This window comes from Neolamprologus multifasciatus, chromosome 19 (assembly GCF_963576455.1).
Source record: "Neolamprologus multifasciatus chromosome 19, fNeoMul1.2, whole genome shotgun sequence".
Lineage (NCBI taxonomy): Eukaryota > Metazoa > Chordata > Actinopteri > Cichliformes > Cichlidae > Neolamprologus > Neolamprologus multifasciatus.
The window spans coordinates 27574709-27597228 of NC_140457.1; the positions used below are offsets into that span (position 1 = coordinate 27574709).

General features: G+C 43.8%; 2 protein-coding genes and 1 long non-coding RNA gene across 5 annotated transcripts in view; all 3 read right to left on the bottom strand.

Annotated features, from left to right (window-relative positions):
- Positions 1-22520, bottom strand: part of LOC146496756 (uncharacterized) — a 496205-nt gene that overhangs the window by 125207 nt on the left and 348478 nt on the right. The gene's annotated exons all lie outside the window — the stretch shown is intronic.
- LOC146496755 (MAM domain-containing glycosylphosphatidylinositol anchor protein 2-like) overlaps positions 1-22520 on the bottom strand; it is a 149192-nt gene that overhangs the window by 125207 nt on the left and 1465 nt on the right. The gene's annotated exons all lie outside the window — the stretch shown is intronic.
- Positions 1-22520, bottom strand: part of LOC146496757 (uncharacterized) — a 358433-nt gene that overhangs the window by 62918 nt on the left and 272995 nt on the right. The window lies entirely within an intron of this gene.

Sequence of the window (22520 nt, forward strand, 5' to 3'; positions counted from 1 at the left end):
TTCTGGGATATGGTGGGCCACGAAGGACACACCCGACCCATCCTTCGAATTCGGGGAAATGAAGGACACATTTGTCGGCTGCATTTGAAGGAGGCGACGAATTGGGACAGCCTTCGTCGCTGTGACGTAATCGGCCTTCAAATGCAACCTTTAAAGGATGCAGCCGACGTTTTGGGACGCAGCTACTGTGTCTGAGAGAGCGCTGCACAGTTTGCCTGGGACTCTAATTTAATACAGATTAATACAACTCTTCTCATTTCTGTATTTGTTTGAAGGCAGAGCTTTAACCTGAAAGATGTAGAAATCTGGGGTCTGTTTGGTGCTGTTTTCAGTTGGAGGGTGAAAATTTAGCAACAGCAAGAAGAGCTTAAAGAGCTTTCTAATGTTTGACAGCTGCGACACAGTTCAGTAGGAAGATGGAAGACTCTACACACAACTATGGATTCACAATCAGCTGCTGCAACCTGACCCTGATGTTCAGTTACAACATCTGGTGTTGGTTAGCGATGACAACGTGTTGAACTTGTCACCTTCACCTGCTCCCTCAGATTTCGATCACGTCCTGGTGGGTGGAGCCTGAACGAGCCTGCACACTCGCATGCTGACAGCTTACATAAGCGCGATGTATTATTCTCCAAATCTGGCTTTAATCCTCACACTGGGAGAGATGAGTCTCCCCAAGGTGGGATTTCAGCTGCTGAAGATGAGGCGCTGCGATGCTGCGGCACATTTGCTCTTTCTTTGATCGGCGCGCTCCTGAAAGCCCAACAGTTGATCCGCGCGACACAAATCACATCTGCTCAGCTTCCTCACTCAGCCAGCCCTCATTTCCCACCAGCTGCATTCATCACTGCAGCTTTTTACAAGGATGCATGCCATTGGACTCGTGTAGACTGTCGGGGACGATGGCTACTTGCAATATTATCTGCCCTGCTCACTCCAGTCCTGCAGAACGGTGAGGAATTTAAACGACCTCCTGTTGGGTACCTGGGTCATCGACCCAGAGTTTTGAGTTTTGCACTATTATTGAACTTTGGTTTTGATATTATTTATAATTTCTAGTCTTTTGGTTTCTTTGTTAGAGTTCTCTTATGGTTTATGTCTCTGTGTTGCATAGTTGCTCGGTCTCCCCTGTCAATCCCGCATCTCTGTGTTGTTTCCTGTTTTACTTTGAAAGTCTGTGTCTACTTTTGCTTCCCTTTTCACACCTAGCACTTTCCTGAAATATAAATTCCTTTTGTGTGCTTTGCAGCACCTGGTTTTCCATCTGAGGAGGAAAATAAAGAGTTTTGACTTCTCTTTGAAGCCACCAACTCTGATTGGCTGCCCTTTGCAGGCAGTTTGAACAGCTAGAGGTATATCTACCTGCTACCATCAGCCAGAACCACGAGTAGTTGTAGTAGTATCCTGAAACCAAGCGTTTGAAGCAGTCTGAATCTCACAGGAAATATCCGTGCAGACGATGCATACCCTGTGTGACGGGCTCAGGCTTGCATCTCGCACTTTGGGTATAACAAAAGTCAATCTTCAGATAAGGTAGTTGAACTGAAAGAGAACTTCCTGTAGTTTCTGAAATGATGTTTGTTTAGCGTGTGGTTAAATACAAACTAGCCCAAATCTTACCCGTGAGGTTCATCAGTGGCCTGTTCGGGGTTTAAACAGCACCTTTCTAAAGTAAAGACTGTCCACAAACGGAGATGTGACTGCATGGACACAGGGAGGTCGGTTTAAACGCCCCCTTCTGCCCGAGGCTCATTATGATGGATTAAATCTTCCATGAGACGTTTTCAGCACACGACTACCTGTGCTTGTTCTGCGAGGCGTTCTCCGAGCAGCTCGTGTGACTAAGTGTGCTCTGTAACGCTGATTCACGCACACATCTATATCTGTGTCAGGTGATGACTGAGAGGACATACACTTCCTCTGCCTCCATATGAATCACAGCCAAACACGCAGTCACGCTCATACACAAGATCAATGTGACACGCTGACACATGCATCACACAGCCTGTCAGAGGAGCACAAACCTCCCTCAGGATCCTTACAGGGACGCTCGGTGAATCTCCCAGAGATCACCCCGCAGTGAAGGACTATTAAATCAGAGTTTTACCTGGTAAGAATGAGTATGTGTGAGATTTGGATGCTCAACAGCAACAAATGAGAACTTGAATACAATAAGTCGATGGCTGGGATGACAGCTGACTCGTGTGCTGCAGCTCTATCAGCCCAGAAGGAAGGCAGCAGAGCTCGGCCCTCTTCAGCAGCAGCAGGTTAGCGTCCATAAAGACAGACACAATAAAAAACACATGTGTAAAACATCTGTAGCTGTAACTTGGAGTTTCACGTATCAGAGATCATCTCTGACATTTTTCCATTTCTCTGCCCTAAACACGAGATAACAGTAAGAGACACGAGAGTAGAGTAAAGTAAAGTGAGAGTAAAGTAAGAGACATGAGAGTAGAGTAGAGTAAAGTGAGAGTAAAGTAAAGTAAGAGACACGAGAGTAGAGTAAAGTAAAGTGAGAGTAAAGTAAGAGACATGAGAGTAGAGTACAGTAAAGTGAGAGTAAAGTAAGAGACATGAGAGTAGAGTAAAGTGAGAGTAAAGTAAAGTAAAGTGAGAGTAAAGTAAGAGACATGAGAGTAGAGTAAAGTAAAATGAGAGTAGAGTAAAGTAAAGTGAGAGTAAAGTAAAGTAAAGTGAGAGTAAAGTAAGAGACACGAGAGTAGAGTAAAGTAAAGTGAGAGTAAAGTAAGAGACATGAGAGTAGAGTAAAGTAAGAGACATGAGAGTAGAGTAAAGTAAAGTGAGAGTAAAGTAAAGTAAAGTGAGAGTAGAGTAAAGTAAGAGACATGAGAGTAGAGTAAAGTAAAGTGAGAGTAAAGTAAAGTAAAGTGAGAGTAGAGTAAAGTAAGAGACATGAGAGTAAAGTAAGAGACATGAGAGTAGAATAAAGTAAAGTGAGAGTAGAGTAAAGTAAGAGACACGAGAGTAAAGTAAAGTGAGAGTAGAGTAAAGTAAGAGACACGAGATCTAGAGTAAAGTAAAGTTAGAGTAAAGTAAAGTAAGAGACATGAGAGTAAAGTAAAGTGAGAGTAGAGTAAAGTAAGACACACGAGAGTAGAGTAAAGTGAGAGTAAAGTAAAGTAAGAGACATGAGAGTAGAGTAAAGTAAGAGACATGAGAGTAGAGTAAAGTGAGAGTAGAGTAAAGTAAGAGACACGAGAGTAGAGTAAAGTAAAGTGAGAGTAAAGTAAAGTAAAGTGAGAGTAGAGTAAAGTAAGAGACAAGAGAGTAAAGTAAAGTGAGAGTAAAGTAAGAGACATGAGAGTAGAGTAAAGTAAGAGACAGAGTAGAGTAAAGTAAAGTGAGAGTAAAGTAAAGTAAAGTGAGAGTAGAGTAAAGTAAGAGACATGAGAGTAGAGTAAAGTAAAGTGAGAGTAGAGTAAAGTAAGAGACATGAGAGTAGAGTAAAGTAAAGTGAGAGTAAAGTAAAGTAAAGTGAGAGTAAAGTGAGAGTAAAGTAAAGTAAGAGACATGAGAGTAGAGTAAAGTAAAGTTAGAGTAAAGTAAAGTAAGAGACACGAGAGTAGAGTAAAGTAAAGTTAGAGTAAAGTAAAGTAAGAGACATGAGAGTAAAGTAAAGTGAGAGTAGAGTAAAGTAAGAGACACGAGAGTAGAGTAAAGTAAAGTGAGATTAAAGTAAAGTAAGAGACATGAGAGTAGAGTAAAGTAAGAGACATGAGAGTAGAGTAAAGTAAAGTGAGAGTAGAGTAAAGTAAAGTGAGAGTAAAGTAAAGTGAGAGTAAAGTAAGAGACATGAGAGTAAAGTAAAGTAAGAGACATGAGAGTAAAGTAAAGTAAGAGACATGAGAGTACAGTAAAGTAAAGTGAGAGTAAAGTAAAGTAAGAGACATGAGAGTAGAGTAAAGTAAGAGACATGAGAGTAGAGTAAAGTAAAGTGAGAGTAAAGTAAGAGACATGAGAGTAGAGTAAAGTAAAGTGAGAATAAAGTAAAGTAAGAGACATGAGAGTAAAGAAAAGTAAAGTGAGAGTAAAGTAAGAGACATGAGAGTAGAGTAAAGTAAAGTGAGAATAAAGTAAAGTAAGAGACATGAGAGTAAAGTAAAGTAAAGTGAGAGTAAAGTAAAGTAAAGTGAGAGTAAAGTAAGAGACATGACAGTAGAGTGTGGTGTCCCGTCACAGACAGGATTCAGTGGTGGGAACATCTGAAGTGCTGAGGGTTAGAAACGCTGCAGCTACTCACTGCAGCCTCTCTAATCCATCAACACTTGACATTAGGAAAGCGACACCTGAGGAGTTCTTCTTCTCTCAGTTTACTGCCTCCTCTTCCTCTGGAGATGTTACTTCTCCTCCACTGCACAGCCAAGCCCAGAGCAGATCCGAGCAGACACGTTAACTTCTTCACCCAAATGTTTAGTGGAAAAGCAAAGTCATCACGCTGGTAGACACGCAGAGATGCTCACAGAGCCGTGAAGCATCACTGTCTGTCTCTGCACCGCTGCTCACGAACAGCAAGCTGCCAGTAGCAACACAAACACACCGACTGCACACCCACAACTGAAACCTTTATGAACTTAAAGGGTCTTAAATGTCCCACAGACAGCACAGCACAGGTTCATCACATGGTTAGCCATTAAATCCTAAATACATCTGCGACTGAATTTTATGGAAAATGAGAAGCAAACTGTGAAATTCGACATGGCCGATATGGTCCATGGATTTTCAGTTTGAGTTGTAACACGACTTCCCATTTCTCCCAAGGTGCACGTCTGTTGCTACCTGGACCTTTTGTTGGCCACATTTGCACCTCGAACCCTCCCATGATGGAGCAGGACCAGCAGACTTCCACCAGAGGGGCTTTAATTATACTTATACAGCACATACAGGTAAAGACCTGACAATAATGTAAAGAAAACAGAAAAAACCAACAATCAGATGATCCCTATGAGCAGCACTTTGGTGACAACGGGGAAGAAAAACTCATTTTTAACAGGAAGAAACTCGAGCCAGGCTCAGGGAGGGGCGGCTGGCTGGAGGAAGACAATATGAAAACACACTGTGGAAGAGAGCCAGAGGTTAATATAACTGATGATTAAATGTAGGGTGGTGTAACAAAAACAAACACCCAATGCATCATGGGAATCCCCGGCAGCCTACGTCTATTGCAGCATAACTAAGGGAGGATTCAGGGTCACCTGGTCCAGCCCTAACTATATGCTTTAGCAAAAAGGAAAGTTTGAATCTTGAAAGTAGAGATAGTGTCTGTCTCCTGAATCCAAACTGGAAGCTGCTACAACCTTAGACCTGCATCAGCACTGCACCGCTGTTACTGCGATATGGAAAGTAATTCTGCAGAGATCTGAATGTGGAAATGTTGACACTTATTATGCAGCATGAATGTGCAGCACGAATGTGCAGCACGAATGTGCAGCATGAATGTGCAGCATGCTGCTAAAAGACGCGTGTAGTGAAGAAGAAGCTCAGACCAGGTCTTCATCTTCATCTTCACCTTCGCCTCCTAGTTGTTCATATTTCTGAGCAGCAGACTTGACATGGTAACCCGAGTCATGCTGCTCTTTCTCCTCCTCTTCCTCCTCCTTCTCCGCTGCGCAGCCTCTTGACAGGAGGCGGGAGGCGGGCCAACAGTGCTTCCAGTAATCTGCGGTGCTTTGTTCTCATTATGGCACATTAACACTTATTAACACAGTAAACCAACAGCTAATGGCTTGATAAACACAGGAACTCATCGGGAGGGAGAACGAGAGAGGGGGAGAGAGGGCAGGGGTGTTTCGTATCTGTGAGAAAATGCTGCACAGCTGGGAGACAAAAGGTAATGATCAAACAATCATAATTAATCCCGACTGCCCAGAGAACGCAGAGTAAGAGCAGGTCAAATATGCAGTTAATTATTTCCTCAAAGAGGAGAATATGCAGATGTGGAGCAGCTCCTCACCACACATGCTTCAGTCTGTTCAGAGAGCACACTCTGGAAACAAGCCCAGACCAAAGCTTAACCAAGCCTAACCTGAACCTGCAGCACTAACCGATAACCTGAAGCTTTAAGATAAACCTAATCTCTCACCTCAGCCACTGATTTCATCTCGTGGTTCAGGCCAAGATCAAGACTGGATGAATCTCTCCCACAGGTGTGGTTGTTTCCAAGCTTCACTACACACTGGAAGAGCACGGACCTTCAATGCCAGGTCAAGTGCATTTAAGTGTTTTTCTCCAATGTGCCTCAGGGAGCTCCGTACGAATGTGAGCCGACCTCGATCTGAACAAACGACCAGGTGTGTGATGTGCAAGCTCATCTACCAATCAGAAGGCTGCTGGTTCAACCACAGACTGCTCTGCTTGGGCAAGTTACTCTCCATCGCATCCATCGCAGTGTGAGTGTGAATGTTACACAGATAGCAGTTAAGCACAGAAACAAGTGCTGAAGTACATGATGGAAAATAAGGAAAGACATGAGAACATATGAGCAGATGTTCAGAGGTCTGTTTCAGTCTCTCCTGTGGTTCTCTTCATCATAATGTCACAGACACTCTCCTGACTTCTGTGGAGTTTTGTCACCACAGAGTAATCTGGGTCCCTGCCTCCCCCCCTCGGCCCGGAGGACCTGGATTATCCCAAACTTCAGGATTATAGCTGAACACTAGCCGACTCACTGCTCTTCATCCTCGACAACAAACCGCAGGAATCCAGGCAGCAGCCCAGATAAAAGAAAATGTGGAGATAATAAAGTGCTTGTAGGTGTTCTTTAGCTTAATTATATCTTTGATAGTGAAGCCTGAAGCGGCAGCGAGCAAAGCCCGACACCCTTTGATGTGTTTCTGCTGCATGAAGCACAAACACACACATCGATGGAGCGCACGACCACAAACACATCAAAATGAAAACGTGTTTCAAAGCTGTGTTTATCTGTAGTGCAGCAGGTAACAAGCTTTCATGCATTTGCACATCTGGAGCCATTAGTTTGAGAAATTCCATCAACCAGCTGAATTTTCAAACTTTCCAATTGAGGTGCATGTTAGGAAACAGCTGTTTCATTACAGTGTGTCAGGAAAAATGTTACTCTTTATTTTATCTGATTTACCACTTACAATCTGAGCTTCTTACTTTCACATAAAACAACAAATTTACAACAACACGTTCCACGGTTTCATTCATACAGCTATGCAGACTCTTTGATAGCACTGTTAGGCACACAAGTAGCTTCATTTAACATCCAGTGCATGAAGACTTCCTTTCCCCTTCAGCTCTCTCATGGTGCACATCCTCTCATCAACGTTTTCTATCAGGCTAACACGCACAGACCAATAACCATTCACTGTCACACAAACGGACACTAGAATCAGCAGTTAACCTGACAAGCTTGTCTTTGGAAAGGTTCTTCTTACTGAAAGGGCAGCTGCTCATTTTATGTAACTACACTCTCAGGTTCATAAGGTTAGTTGTCTCTGTGTCCTGCTCTCTCCTCGTTCAGTTCATGGTAAACGGGCTGTAACTGCACATCTATAGAGCCTCTTTCAAAAAACTCATGTATGCATGGAAACAAGCAGGGCTGTATGAAGGAGTGCAGTAAACTCTGTTTATCTATCCAGCATCCAATCACAACAGCATTCGCCTCAAGGTGCTTTATATTGTAAGGTATGAGCAGCACTTTGGTGACAGTGGGAAGGAAAAACTCCCTTTTAACAGGAAGAAACCTCCAGCAGAACCAGGCTCAAGGAGGGGCGGGGCCATCTGCTGTGATTGGTTGGGATGAGAGAAGGAAGACAGGATAAAGACATGCTGTGGAAGAGAGCATTCTGGATTTAACAGGAAGCCAAAACAGGAGAAATCTGCTCTCTCTTTCTAGTCCCTGTCAGGACTCTTGCTGCAGCATTTTGGATTAGCTGAAGGCTTTTCAGTGAGTTTTTAGGACATCCTGATAATAATGAATTACAGTCGTCCAGCCTGGAAGTAATAAATGCATGAACTAGTTTTTCAGCGTCACTCTGAGACAGGATATTTCTAACTTTAGAGATGTTGCACAAATGGAAGAAAGCAGTCTTACATATTTGTTTAATATGTGCGTTGAAGGACATATCCTGGTCAAAAATGACTCCAAGGTTCCTCACAGTGTTACTGGAGGCCAAGGTAATGCCATCCAGAGTAAGAATCTGGTTAGATACCATATTTCTAAGGTTTTCAGCGCCGAGTACAATGACCTCAGTTTGATCTGAATGAAGAAGCAGAAAGTTAGCGGCCATCCAGGTTTTTATGTCTTTAAGACATTCCTGCAGTTTAACTCATTGGTGTGTGTTACCTGGCTTCATAGTAGGGCTGCCACAAACTATTATTTTGATAGTCGACTAGTCACCGATTATTTTTGCGATTAGTCGACTAATCAGATCATCATCCATTGGACGTAAAACGTACAGCTTATTGCACCAGCGGCATCTGCTCTTATATAACTATCATTAGCTTACAGCTTTAAGTGTTTAAGGTATGTGCTAACTAAAAATAAAGACAAGATGATAGTTTATTAAATTTAAATGAAATTTGCAGATTGTTTCGGTGAAGTTTAATAAACTCCTTGCTATCTAAAATATAACAGGACACCGGAGTAAACTCTCGAGCATCTCACACTTCTGATAATCAGCTGTCTGCTTGACGTTTATTCAGCTGTGTAAAAACTATAACTTTAATCTCAGCCAAACCGATTTACTCAGGAACAAATAAAATACTAAAAAAAGCCAAACAATAACATTTTAAGTTATCTAAGTGACTTATATATCATGTTTAACCTGAGTAGCAAAAGACGGCGGTGGGTTTGAAAACGATTAGCCGGGAGTCCGGTGCTCTCACGGCTCTAGTGAGCCTAGCCCCCGGCTAGCTATCGAGCTAGTGGCTAACAGACGTCTCCAAAAACGTCGGAGCGCTTTTGAAAATATGTGGTGTCTTGATAAACTGAGCAGATATTTGAGGTTTACACAGCTACATTCTCGCCTGAAAATATGTTAAACGTTTATTTTGTGACCCAGAAAGAATAATAAGAGTAATATTAAAACTAACTAGCTGCCGCCATTGTTGGAAACTGAGCTGGGCCGCGCTATGAATTCTGGGATAGATTGGGCCACGAAGTATACACCCGACCCATCCTTCAAATCTGGGAAAGAGTCGGCCGCATTTGCATTTGGACAGCCTTCGTCGCGTTGCTGTAACGTAATAGGCCTTCAAATGCGGCCCCTGAATTTGGACACAGCTACGATACCGCAGTTTCTTCTTCTTCTTCGGGGTTTAACAGCAGCTGGCATCCTTGTACATGCAGTGCTGCCATCTTCTGTTTCAGTCTGTTATTACACTCTTAAATCCTACTACTTATTCCTGCGTCTTTTGGGATCTTACAAAGCTTCAAACGACGCGTCGACTATTAAATCAGTCGTCGACGATTTTGATAGTTGACGTGATCGTGACTAGTCGACTAATCGTGGTAGCCCTACTTCCTAGACAGATAGAGCTGGGTGTCATCTGCATAGAAGTGAAAATGTATGCTTTGCCTTCTGATGATACTGCCTAAGGGAAGCTACAGAGATGAGTCCACTGTCAGAGGCCATAAGAAGATCATTTGTAACCTTCACTAAAGTAATTATTGAAGATAACTCAGAAAGATCGATTGGAGAAAAAGAGTCTAACTTAACATCAATGGTACTAAGAGTAGCTGTAGATAATATTACATCTGTGGGATGATTATTGGTAATTTTTTCTCTAATGATAAAAATTTTATTTGTGAAGAAGTTCATGAAGTCATCACTAGTTAACGTTAAAGGGATGGTTGGCTCAACAGAGCTCTGACTTTTTGTCAGCCTGGCTACAGAGCTGAAGAGAAACCTGGGGTTGTTCTTATTTTCTTCAATCAGTGATGAGTAGTAAGATGTTCTGGCTTTGCGGAGGGCTTTCTTATAAAGCAACAAACTATTTCTCCAGGCTAAATGATGATCCTCTAAATTTGTGACACACCATTTCCTCTCCAGATTACGACTCATCTGCTTTAGGGTACGTGTTTGAGAATTATACCACGGGGTCAGGTACTTCTGATTAGAGACCTTAGTTTTCACTGGAGCTACAGTATCCAGAGTCGTACGTAGTGAGGAGGTGAAATTATTAACAAGATAATCGACCTCTGTCTGCTGGGGGGCAGCTAGCGGGGCCTACACTGCCTTTGGCTACAGAGAGTCTCCAATTCAGTAATCCTGGCCTCCAGAGCTGCAAACATGCTACATTTGTTACAAGTATCATTACTGCTAAAGGAGAGTAACTAAACATCTGACACAATGAGCAGGAAAGTGCAGGTAGGATGGGTGAAGAGGCCATGCTGCTAGTGAGTCTGCTTCCAACTAAGGTAAGCTAGCGAATCCCTAAAGACACAGTGAGTGACTGTGACAATAGATTAATGAGTGAGTACACAGAGAGCGTGTTTGGGATGACGCATGTGAAGATTACCAAGGCCCAAGGATGACAGCTGGGGATCAAACTACCAACCTTCCAAAGAGTACCAAAACAAAGCTTCGGCAGCCATGAGAACTGGGTAAAGGGTCCATCAAAGGGTCAGTAAATTGTATAATAATACTAACTACGAGCTGCTAATACTAGCAGGAAATAGTATTACTACACCTCTCACCCTGTTTGCAAATTACTTCAAATATATTTAAAAAAGAACTTGTGAGGATGTTTCACGTGTACGTGGCTGAAGTGTCATGTAGATTCATATTAGTGCTGAAGAGGTCATGTCAAACATCATATACAGATACAGTAACAAAAAGGCCTGAGAACTGTGTGATGTGGTTCAATATCTGGAGGTTTGTCGATCAGCTAACGCCACCTCTGTCTCCAGGCTCGTAGGCCACTGGCAGCTTGCCTCACAGGCTGGTGGAAATGCTGGTTATTAAAAGTAAAGTGACAGTTTCCTGGGCTGCAAAATGAAGCTAAAGGTGAAGTACGAAAACATGCAGTTCCTCTAATGACCACTGGAGGCTTGCTCCAAACAAATCGACCCACAGACGCACAAATGTTTTCACTTTTAAGAGTTAAGAATCAGAATATCTTATTCATTCCTACATGATGTGGTTACAGTTTCTCTACAACAATCACAGACTGAACTAAATCAATGAATACAATATATTACAAACAAACAGAACTGAAGAAGCTTCTGGAATGAGAGCTGCAACTTAACGAAGTCCAGACGCTTTTCTTTCCAAGCTCCTTAGACTACGACGACCTGGATGACCGAGAACCTTCACAGACAATAAAGTTACCAAATATAAGAATTAGCTCTAATATATCTACAAATAGCAAAATGATAAATATCCAGAGTGTTACAGAGATGAGATGAATATGAGTGAGAGTTGTTTCTGTTGTTTTGTCTGTAGAGGACATGTGACTGCTGCACTGTGTGCTGTGCATTAGATGGAGGAGTTGCACAGAGATAACCAGAGGCAGGAATGATTTCCTGTGTCGGTCAGTGGTGCATTATGGGTAATCTCAGTCTCTCGCTGTGCTCCTGTGACTGGCCAGCACGTCACAGAGCGTGTTGGAGGTGTTGCCTGACAGAGTCCAGCTTCATCCACACAGCTTTACTGTCCTTGTGATCAGTTTGAGTCTGTTGGCACCTGCTGTCCCAGCATGCAACAGCACAGAGGACAGCATCTTATTTGTTTTACATCTGTTTTAAATTATAATTTTAACATTTAAATAATGTTGGAAAGAACGTCGCTCGTGTCCTCTAGAAAACAGATAATCACAGATTTATTGTTGGGAGGAAACGTCTGCACCGTCAGGCTGTTTCAAGTGTTTACACTTCATTTGGTTTAGGTTTGCATTTTAGGCAAAGTGCCTGGAAATCTATACTTTTACTGACTGTCACATAAGTGTGTGGTTGTTGAGCGGTCCTGCTGCAGTAACTGAAGGTGTAACCAAAGATGTTTCACAAACACACAAACAGATTCAGTGTGAGGCTGCACTAGTATGAAGGCGTACGTGGACAGTTTTTGGGTAGCGCCCATAAATTTATGGGACCAGGTCCAGACTTATGTTGTGTGGTTTGGGAACAAATCAGGTTCAGTGTAGGGAGACGACAGTCCTCGCTAAGGTTTCATTAGAAACAAACTGAAAACCCTCCTCCTCCAAACTCAACTAAACTCCACAGTGATCAGTGCTCAGCAGTCAGCACTGGGGATGAACACAGCAGGTGTCTGTTACCAGATCTTCACTCCTCAGTCTGATTATGGATAGTTGTGTTCAGGCTAGCTTTAGCATTGGACCCAGTGCACCGACACAGCAGTCAGGAACTGATGTCCCATTTTACAGAAGGTGGTTTCAGTCGAGCAGCAGAGTCGAGCAGCAGAGTCGAGCAGCAGAGGATACTCAAAAGTTAATGAATGAGCAATTATTTTAGACATCAAATATATCTATATTTACACACATAAATATTGTGAGTACAGTGTGAGTGCCTCCAAAAACAAAAACACTTACATCCTTCACCTTTTTTAGAGATGACTTGACAGCGCTCGTGAAATGCTAGCACTCTGCTAATGCTCGCTGATTGGTCGATTAAGACGTTTGTTATGTTTCCCACAAACACGTCGTCAGGATCAGCCCGGACAGCGGTCGTTCTCCAGTATTTGGATGTTCTTCGATAAAATGTTCTTTTATTTATGTTTTAGTTGTTTAAAGGTAGTTGGCTAACAAAGGTGCGTAACAACCACCATCTGGGGACATTACACACCACGAAGCACCAATACACACAACAAACAAACAAAGAAACATTTTTAGACCAGAGAGAGTAACAAACGATTCTTTTTCCTCATCATCATCTGCTCATACAGGAAGCTACTCACTAAATTAAAGCATCTTTATGTTCAACTGATTGGTTTTTAATCTCAGTTATGATTAAGAATCGTAACTGTCAGGAACATTGATCTCACAACAGAAACTGACACCTTGTGCCAGCTTCAGTGGAATTTGATCTGCATTAAAATAACATACGTATAGAAAGCCTGAAAACCATCTACACCCACGAAACACATACAATCTTCATATTTGCTCAAATTAGACGATAAAAGACAACAAAAGTGTTCAGTCTGACGTCTTAGTGTGCTTTTATGTTGTGCTCAGTCCCACACATGGATCTGGACTCAGTGTGGCGCCTGCAGTGAGCGGAGCGGCCTACAGGAGGCGCCGTCGGCTCCTCCTGGAGTCGAGTGAAAAGCTGCCAAACGCAGAGCGAGCGTGCGGCAGACTGGCTGTTTGTGTTTGACCTTTTCCATCCAAATGAGCTTTAACTTCATTGTGCTGAGGAGAGTTTATGAGGCAGAAAATGAGCCCATATGGCTGTGAAATCAGATCAGTGTCACCAACAACAAATCAAACAACACGTCTGACTGCCAGAGAGCACGGCAACAACAACACTGACTGCAGGCTGAGCCACGGTGACGATGGAGCCGCCATCGCAGGATGACAGCGGCTGACTCATCGGACGAACCGAGGCTCACACTCGCCCGGACAGCTTCAGTGTCATCAGCAGGTCCTGGACTAACGCTGGGGTCTGAGAGCTGGCTGCTCCTAGCCAGTGATGCTGTAACTGTTCAAACAGTTTAATCTGGCGGTTCAGCTTCTGAAGGAAACTGACGTTTTAATAAATATTACAAAGACTTTCCAGCATATTTGGGATCTCCATTTCTAAGGCACTGGGAGAGAATGTACTCTCAAAGGGGAAAATTCAATTATCCAATTACCGTGATTGTCGGGCTATAAGCCGCTGCTTTTTGCACAAGCTTTGAACCCTTTTAGTCGGGTGCGGCTTTTCTATGGATTGTCCATGATTTTTGTGATATCGTAAGACGATTTGTTTTGTTTGTTTGTTCTCCGGCACTACGTTGCCTGGCGGAAGGATCGGGGTTCAAGAGTTGTATGTTGGTCGCATGTCCTTCCGCCAGGCAACGTAGTGCCGTATGAAGTAGCGCGAAAAACAAACTTCAAAGTAGCGCTACGCGTTCAGCGGGAGGCGTGGATGACGAGCGGCGATAAACTTGCGAAAAGCAAGTTATGCCCAACTCCACCAGTAGATTCTGACAGCGTGGAAAAGTGTGAAAACATCCACGATCACCAACGGATTTCAAAGGGCTGGACTGCTGCATGATGGAGACACCGCCACAGCCCTTCAGAGGGTGTTCGACTCTGACACTGACAACAGGATTTGTTTGGTTTTGAAAGTGACAACGAGGAACTCTCATCTCTCAATATAAGATCGTCCTGACAACGATATATATCACAAACACTTGCAGCTAATTCTGTGACTCTCGGGCAGCTCGACCTCCGTGGCGTGTGTTCAGCTGGGCGTCGTGTAGCTGGAGTGTTACACAAGTAACAGTTTTCTTTGTGAGTCTTTGTCACACGGCCTGTTCTAAGGTTCATTCTTTAGCTTCTCGTCTGTAAACACTCTGCATACTGTTTCACGTGAGTCAGTTTATTTTGAAAAATCTCAGCAGGATCTTCAGCTTTATTGTGAAAGGTTTATGTGGAAAATAAACAAGCGGACGGCGGAGCCAGATGATTGTTGTTGCTAACGACAACGCATAAAAACAGTCGCTTGTGCGTCCGTAGTGTGGTTACATTAAATATCAGAGACAGAAAGAACTTCTACAGTGACATCTAAACCATGAACAAATATTACCGTAAACAGTTTATTTTGGACACCACGAAACAAACGACAGCGTAAAATGAACCGACAGACGTTTTTATATCGTGATCCGATACATATGGTTATATCGAACAGCTTACATCCAAGTTTCATAAATGTTTTTCTCCTTTTTGGCCTTTGTGCTCACATTCGTCTTATAACTGAGATCCAACCCACAAAGCAGAGGTCCAGCTAGCTGAGCTGGCAGCCTTTACATGCTGTGAGCTCTGGTCAGACATCAGCAGCAGTAGCTGAGCCCGTGAACAAGCAGCAGCTGCTGCAGGGCGGCACTGGGTCCAGCTGCCACTTTGTTTCAGACAGATTCTACCAACTGTACATTTGGTCTGTTTCAAGCTAAAAGCAACAATTTGTTGTTGTTAGCACCGTGTGTCAGTGTGAACGTGTGTGAAAGCTGATGTGTTCAGTACACTTAGATGGTTAAACTGAACAAACGTTACAGCTGTGGTGTCATTTTTAAAACAACCATACCCACTAAAGGGCAGCACGGTGTCCAAAGACATGCACTTGTCCGTGGGTGCGAATGGTTGTCTGTCCCCGTGTGTCAGCCCTGCGACAGACCGGCGACCTGTCCAGGGTGTACCCGCCTCTCGCCCTGTGACAGCTGGCTCCAGCGTCTCCCTGACACAGACAAGGCTCAGCGGAAGCGAATGGATGAACATCAAATAAATCCACAGTTTAAAAAGCTCATAAATATTTATCTCATAAAAAAGAAAAGGTCACTGCAGGGGGATTCAGTGAACTAGGAGGGTCACGCACACATCCATCTGCTCAGCGACTGTGACAGGAAGAGCTCCATCGTGTAAAGCGATGTGGCTGTAACGTACATCCCAAAGGCATGTGGTGAAACAAACACGTGACTTCAGCAGGAAAGTATACAATAAACATTCAGTTTACCTGCTGCAGCTGCACAACAGACAAATGCGACACTTTCAAATAATGTAAGAATTTATAAGTCTGATCGTGGACAGCGTGCTGCAGTTTGGACCACAGACACTGTCCTCCTTTTGTTCTCACATTGAGCTAAAAGATAATCAAGTTTGAAATTAATTTTCTGTCTCATAGATTAGTCAACTTATCATTCGAGCTCGTCCCAAAGCCTCTGTGGCAGAAACCAGCAGAACAATCAGGCCTCCGTTCACCAAATGTTCACTACAAACACACAGATGTTGCTACCTAATCCCCTTCCTGTCCTCCTCTCCTGCTGCAGCCTCACAGCTTCTGTTTGAACACGAGTTTTGGTAAAAATGCAGTTTTAGCTGCACGGCCCCGCAGACGCACCCATGTAAGTAACATCGGCTGTGATGTAATACGCCTCCTCTTCTCTAATCTGTCACATATAAGATTACAGATAATCTGGGTGTGAGGTGACGTCACACGGTCAGACCCAAAGCAAACACTGCGCTGTTATTAGTAGGGAAACACAGAAGACCAATGTGAACAGCTCTGGTGAGCACTTTGATGCTGCGCGTTATTTCTGCCAGTCCTCCAGGATGTCGGGGAACATGCACGCATGCTGCGGTTTGTTAGCATCTTCCAAACCAAAGAAAAATCCCACAGCCGCTTAAACTGACAGCAAATCATGACTTAAACATCGTTTAGTTTGAATTCTAATGATATCATAAGATTATAGCAGATTAAATTTAAACAACTCACATCTAAAGTGTAAAGTTGCTCCACATGTTTACAAAGTGTCTCTTTTTCCTGGAAACCAAATGCAAAGCATCCATACATCTACATCATCTGTAGGAGATCGCCTCTGACTGGATCACCTCCAGAACATCTTCATTTCCATTTTATTCATCGATGGTGTCGAGACAGCTCATCACCTTGTTGTCATCAGAAAAACAGTAACTGATGAACATCATTAGTCAACAGAGTAACTTCCTTCTGTTGTAAAAGTTACATTTTTCCATGAAATACCTGACAGCTCCATTTGGACTTGTTTCTTCATTCTACATTTAAAGTCTACATTTTATTCTAAATGCAGACTTTAAACTTGAGAGCAGGTCCCAGTAAGTTCAGGCTCAGCTCACAGAGACCAGCTCTGTAGACCAAGGATGGAAAGGGTTCTTATTTGAACTCTCAGATAACAAAGACATGCTGACCGAGGGGACGGGACCTGGATTATGGTGGTGAAGACATGACTAATGTGTTGGCTGTCCGTGAGGAGGACTCTATCTGACCACCTGTGACTGAGAGTGAAGGTCCTCATAAACACTTGTGGAGGCAGCGTCCTCACAACAAACAGAAATGACTGACGAGCACTAAAGACATCTGGATTTGATGATTTCTGCCTGTCAGTTCTCATGGTTCACTGTTGTACATCAGTAAATGTAAAAAGCTGATGGTACATTTATACACGAGCTCACTTGTTCAGCAGTCACCTGGAGTTTCCCCTGTGTCACTGACACAGATGCAGCAGCTGGACTGTTTCTGGAAACACACAGATATCCTCACAGCCAGCACGAGGAGGACAGCAGAGAGCTGTGACAGCTGTTATCTTTTCTTCTTGGCCTGTGTGAAGATGCATCAGCCTGGTGTGAACACACTGCTACTATAGCCATACCTCAGAAAACACATGACACATAGCTGTGAGTTATACGTGCATCCCCAAAAATACAGCTGATAACAGACATGGACTTGACTAATCAGTGGCAGCCAATATGCTAACCCAGCTAACCAGCACTAGTGGTTCTTCTGCTTATCCGAGGCCGGGTCGCGGGGGCAGCAGCCCAAGCAGAGAAGCCCAGACCTCCCTCTCCCCAGCCACCTCCTCCAGCTTATCCGGGGGAACACCAAGGCGTTCCCAGGCCAGCCGAGAGATATAATCTCTCCAGCGTGTCCTGGGTCTGCCCCGGGGCCTCCTCCCGGTGGGACATGGCCAGAAAACCTCACCCAGGAGGCGCCCAGGAGGCATCCTTGTCAGATGCCCAAACCACCTCAGCTGGCTCCTTTCGATGTGGAGCAGCGGCTCTACTCTGAGCCCCTCCCAGATTGTCAAACTTCTCACCCTATCTCTAAGGGAGAGGCCGGCCACCCTTCGGAGGAAGCTCATTTCGCGATCTCGTTCTTTCGGTCACTGCCCACAGCTCGTGGCCATAGGTGAGGGTAGGGACGTAGATCGACCGGTAAACTGAGAGCTCGCTTTTTTATCTAATGTCAAATATCTGCATCACATATAAATAGTTCAAACAAAATGAAGATTTTTCTGTCTCACCATCTATTTTAGACGACCCGTGGCGACTGGTTAGCAACGAGTTTCAGCTTTGTGTTATCTGACACAACGCTGTGAATTTCCCTATCAGTGGATATCAGACTATTAGATTAAACAGATTACACACCAATCCTAGTGATCCATATTTACACAACAAGAAAAGATTAAATGAAAGAATCAGCATCTTATATGAGCCCCAGGGTGAAAAACACAGTGAACAAATGTGTTTAAAAAGAATTAAAAGTTTTGTTTTATGTCAACAAATCATTTCCAGTTTTCTCACCAACATCACCGTGGTGATGAGCTCCTTTACACAGACTGTAAAGACCAAAGAACAGCTGTGTTCAAACATCCTGGTTATTCGTAACTGACACACACACACACACACTCTCACACACACACACACACACACACACACACACTACAGGATTTCTACCTGGTACTGTTGAAACTCCCGTTTGGCTGCCTTTTGTTTACTGGTCACATAAACAACACAAACAGTGTTGGTGTGTGCGACTGTCACCAAAGCTTTATAGTGTGTGAGTGTGTGTGTGTGTGTGTGTGTGAGAGTGTGAGAGTGTGAGTGTGTGTGTGAGTGTGTGAGTGCACCTCAGGCCACATCGTAGAGTAACACAAGAACCAGACACACACACACTCTTTGCAGTGACCCCAGCACTGCTGGGTGTGAGCACGTCAACGCTGAGGGTGTAGGTGTAATCTGTAATCAAATTACATTTATATCAAAGTATTTATCTACTATCATTATTATTAGTAATCACAGACCAAACAGTGAAGTCATTTATGGTTATTCAGTTATGAACAAATAAAGTATTAGTTGTTTTCTTTCATGTACTTTATGCGATTGGTCGACCTCAGGTCAGAACATGTGACAGCGTCTCCACAGCACGCTCTCATCCAGCCGCACCACACCGACGTGCTGCAGGGGACAACGCTCTGGTCTAAAACATCTGCTTCACATCTCATTTATTACTTAGAGTCAACAAGAACATGAGAGTGCGCTTCACAAACAACAATCCACTCCTGATGATATGCAAACGTGATGGCCTCTTTTACACAGCATCTATGACGCAGCGACACGCAGCACACGCCGACACACGATCATGCTCTCAACAGCATCACACATGTTTGCTTGGATATGAGTAAAATTACTGCACAACAACCATTCTTTTGTTGTGAGGTTTTTCAACAGGCCTGCTGTCAGCATACTGATGAACAGGTACGTCCTCTTTAGGCTGGTGAAAGTGCTCCAGATGATTACTGAAACTACCATCTGACATCTACAATTACAACAAAATCTGATCATAATATTATTTCAAGGTCATGTCAACACTGGCACTGACAACACCAGCGATGCTGACACACAACAGTTTGCAAAACTCTGTAACAGTATTGTTTACTGATAATTATACAGACAGGGTCACCGAAAAATACAAAAGTAATGTCCATGCATCCATGCATCCACCCATGCATCCATCCATGCATCCATCCATCCATGCGTCCACCCATGCATCCATGCATGCATCCACCCATGCATCCATCCATCTATCCATCCATGCATGCATCCATCCATCCATCCATGCATCATCAATCTATCCATCCACCCATGCATCCATCCATCTATCCATCCATGCATGCATCCATCCATCTATCCATGCATCATCAATCTATCCATCCATCCATGCATCCATCCATCTATCCATCCATCCATCCATCTATCCATGCATCCATCCATCTATCCATCCATGCGTCCATCCATGCATCCATGCATGCATCCACCCATGCATCCATCCATCTATCCATCCATGCATGCATCCATCCATCCATCCATGCATCATCAATCTATCCATCCACCCATGCATCCATCCATCTATCCATCCATCCATCCATCCATCTATCCATGCATCATCAATCTATCCATCCACCCATGCATCCATCCATCTATCCATCCATGCATGCATCCATCCATCCATCCATGCATCATCAATCTATCCATCCATCCATGCATCCATCCATCTATCCATCCATCCATCCATCCATCTATCCATGCATCCATCCATCTATCCATCCATGCGTCCATCCATGCATCCATGCATGCATCCACCCATGCATCCATCCATCCATCCATCCATGCATCCATCCATCCATCCATGCGTCCATCCATCTATCCATCCATCTATCCATGCATCCATCCATCTATCATCCATGCGTCCATCCATCTATCCATCCACCCATGCATCGATCCTTGCATCCATCCATGCATCCATCCATCTATCCATCCATCCATCCATCTATCCATCCATCCATGCGTCCATCCATCTATCCATCCATCTATCCATGCATCCATCCATCTATCATCCATGCGTCCATCCATGCATCCATCCACCCATGCATCGATCCTTGCATCCATCCATGCATCCATCCATCTATCCATCCATCCATCCATCTATCCATCCATCCATGCATCCATCCATCCATCTATGCATCCATCCATGCATCCATCCATCCATGCATCCATTCATCCATCCATGCATCCATCATCCATCTATCCATAAATCCATCCATCCATCCATCTATCCATCCATGCATCCATCCATCCATGCATCCATCCATCCATGCGTCCATCCATCTATCCATCCATCCATCTATCCATCCATCTATCCATGCATCCATCCATCTATCCATCCATGCGTCCATCCATCTATCCATCCATCTATCCATCCATCCATCCATCTATCTATCCATCCATCCATCCATCCATCTATCCATCCATCTATGCATCCATCCATCCATCCATGCATCCATCCATGCATCTATCCATGCATCCATCCATCCATGCATCCATTCATCTATCCATGCATCCATCCATGCATCCATCCATCCATCCATACATCCATGCATCCATCCATGCATCCATCCATCCATCCATCCATCCATCCATGAATCCATCCATCCATCCATGCATCCATCCATCCATCTATCCATCCATGCATCCATCCATCCATCCATCCATCCATGCATCCATCCATGCATCCATCCATCCATCCATCCATCCATCTATCCATGAATCCATCCATCCATCCATCCATCCATCTATCCATCCATGCATCCATGCATCCATCCATCCATCTATCCATCCATCCATCCATCCATCCACCCACCCATCCGTTCTCTTCAGCTTATCCTTGTCAGTGTTGCGGGGGGGGGGCTATCATAGGGTGCGAGCAGGGTGCACCCTGGACAGGTCACCAGTCTGTCACAGGGCTAACACAGAGACAACCATTCACACTGTAATCTAACTCACAGGTCTGTGATGTCACTCTGTCAATCACTAATCACTGCCAGTAAACATACCAGCTAATCCTCCTTTTGGATGAAACGACCAACATTTATAAAATGGGTTAGAAAATGAGTGTGTGGGCCCAAAAACTCCTCAGAGAAGAGTTTGCTGAGGTCAAGACCAAGGACGAGTTTCCATAAACCTCTACAGGAAATAAATGATGGCCACAGAAAAGAGGTTTAAAGGGCTTCAGCTTTCAGGCTCTGAAGGTATGGTTGTGTTTTATGCTGAGCACAGCCATGTGTTTTTACAAAAGTAAATACATACGGATCCACTAGGGTCCACTGAGCGTCCACTGAGCGTCCACGCCGACGTCCACATGCTGCATTTTAGTATTTCTCTGCAGCACACTCACACACTCCTGCTGCATGTCTCATGCACTTACACACAGCACCACACACCTACTGATGTCACACAGACATATCAAGGACTAACATGTTTCTGACATGTGGACATGTGCATACACTAATGATCTGGTCACGCTGGTCGTGGCCTGAATCATACATGTTATTAATCTCTGGCAGATGGCCCCGCCCCTCCCTGAGCCTGGTTCTGTCAGAGGTTTCTTCCTGTTAAAAGAGAGTTTTTCCTTCCCACTGTCGCCAAAGTGCTGCTCATAGGGGGTCATAATATTGTTGGGTTTTTCTCTGTGTGTTATTGTAGGGTCTACCTTACAATATAAAGCACCTTGAGGCGACTGTGCTTACTCAGTGCTGTATAAATAAATTGTATTAAATTTCTGTGGTCAGACAAAGATGGAGATGACTTGTACATTTGAAATCAAAGTAGCTTGCTCGCTATAAGCTCAGTGTGGGGTATTATCACTTATGATTGGCTGGCTGCACTGACGTGTTGTAATAGTATTTCATTTCATAAAATTAGCAAACACTGAAAAGTGTAGGACTAAACTCTGGCTGTAAAAGCAGGTCAGCGATGCTGCTGTTACATCCAAATACAACTGTTGGCCATTACATGCTTTGAATTGGAAATCAATGTCATAGGCCAAAATTTAAAAGTCAAATATAAAATTATAAAATAGACATTGGAAAATGCAGTTTTGTAAAAAGGGCATTTATAAAGTAAGAGGCTGAAACAGCAGGTGCCTGAGCACCAGCACACTGTCTACGGTAACACACTAACTGTATTTACTAAGAGCTGCGACACAGAAATAAGCAGATCAT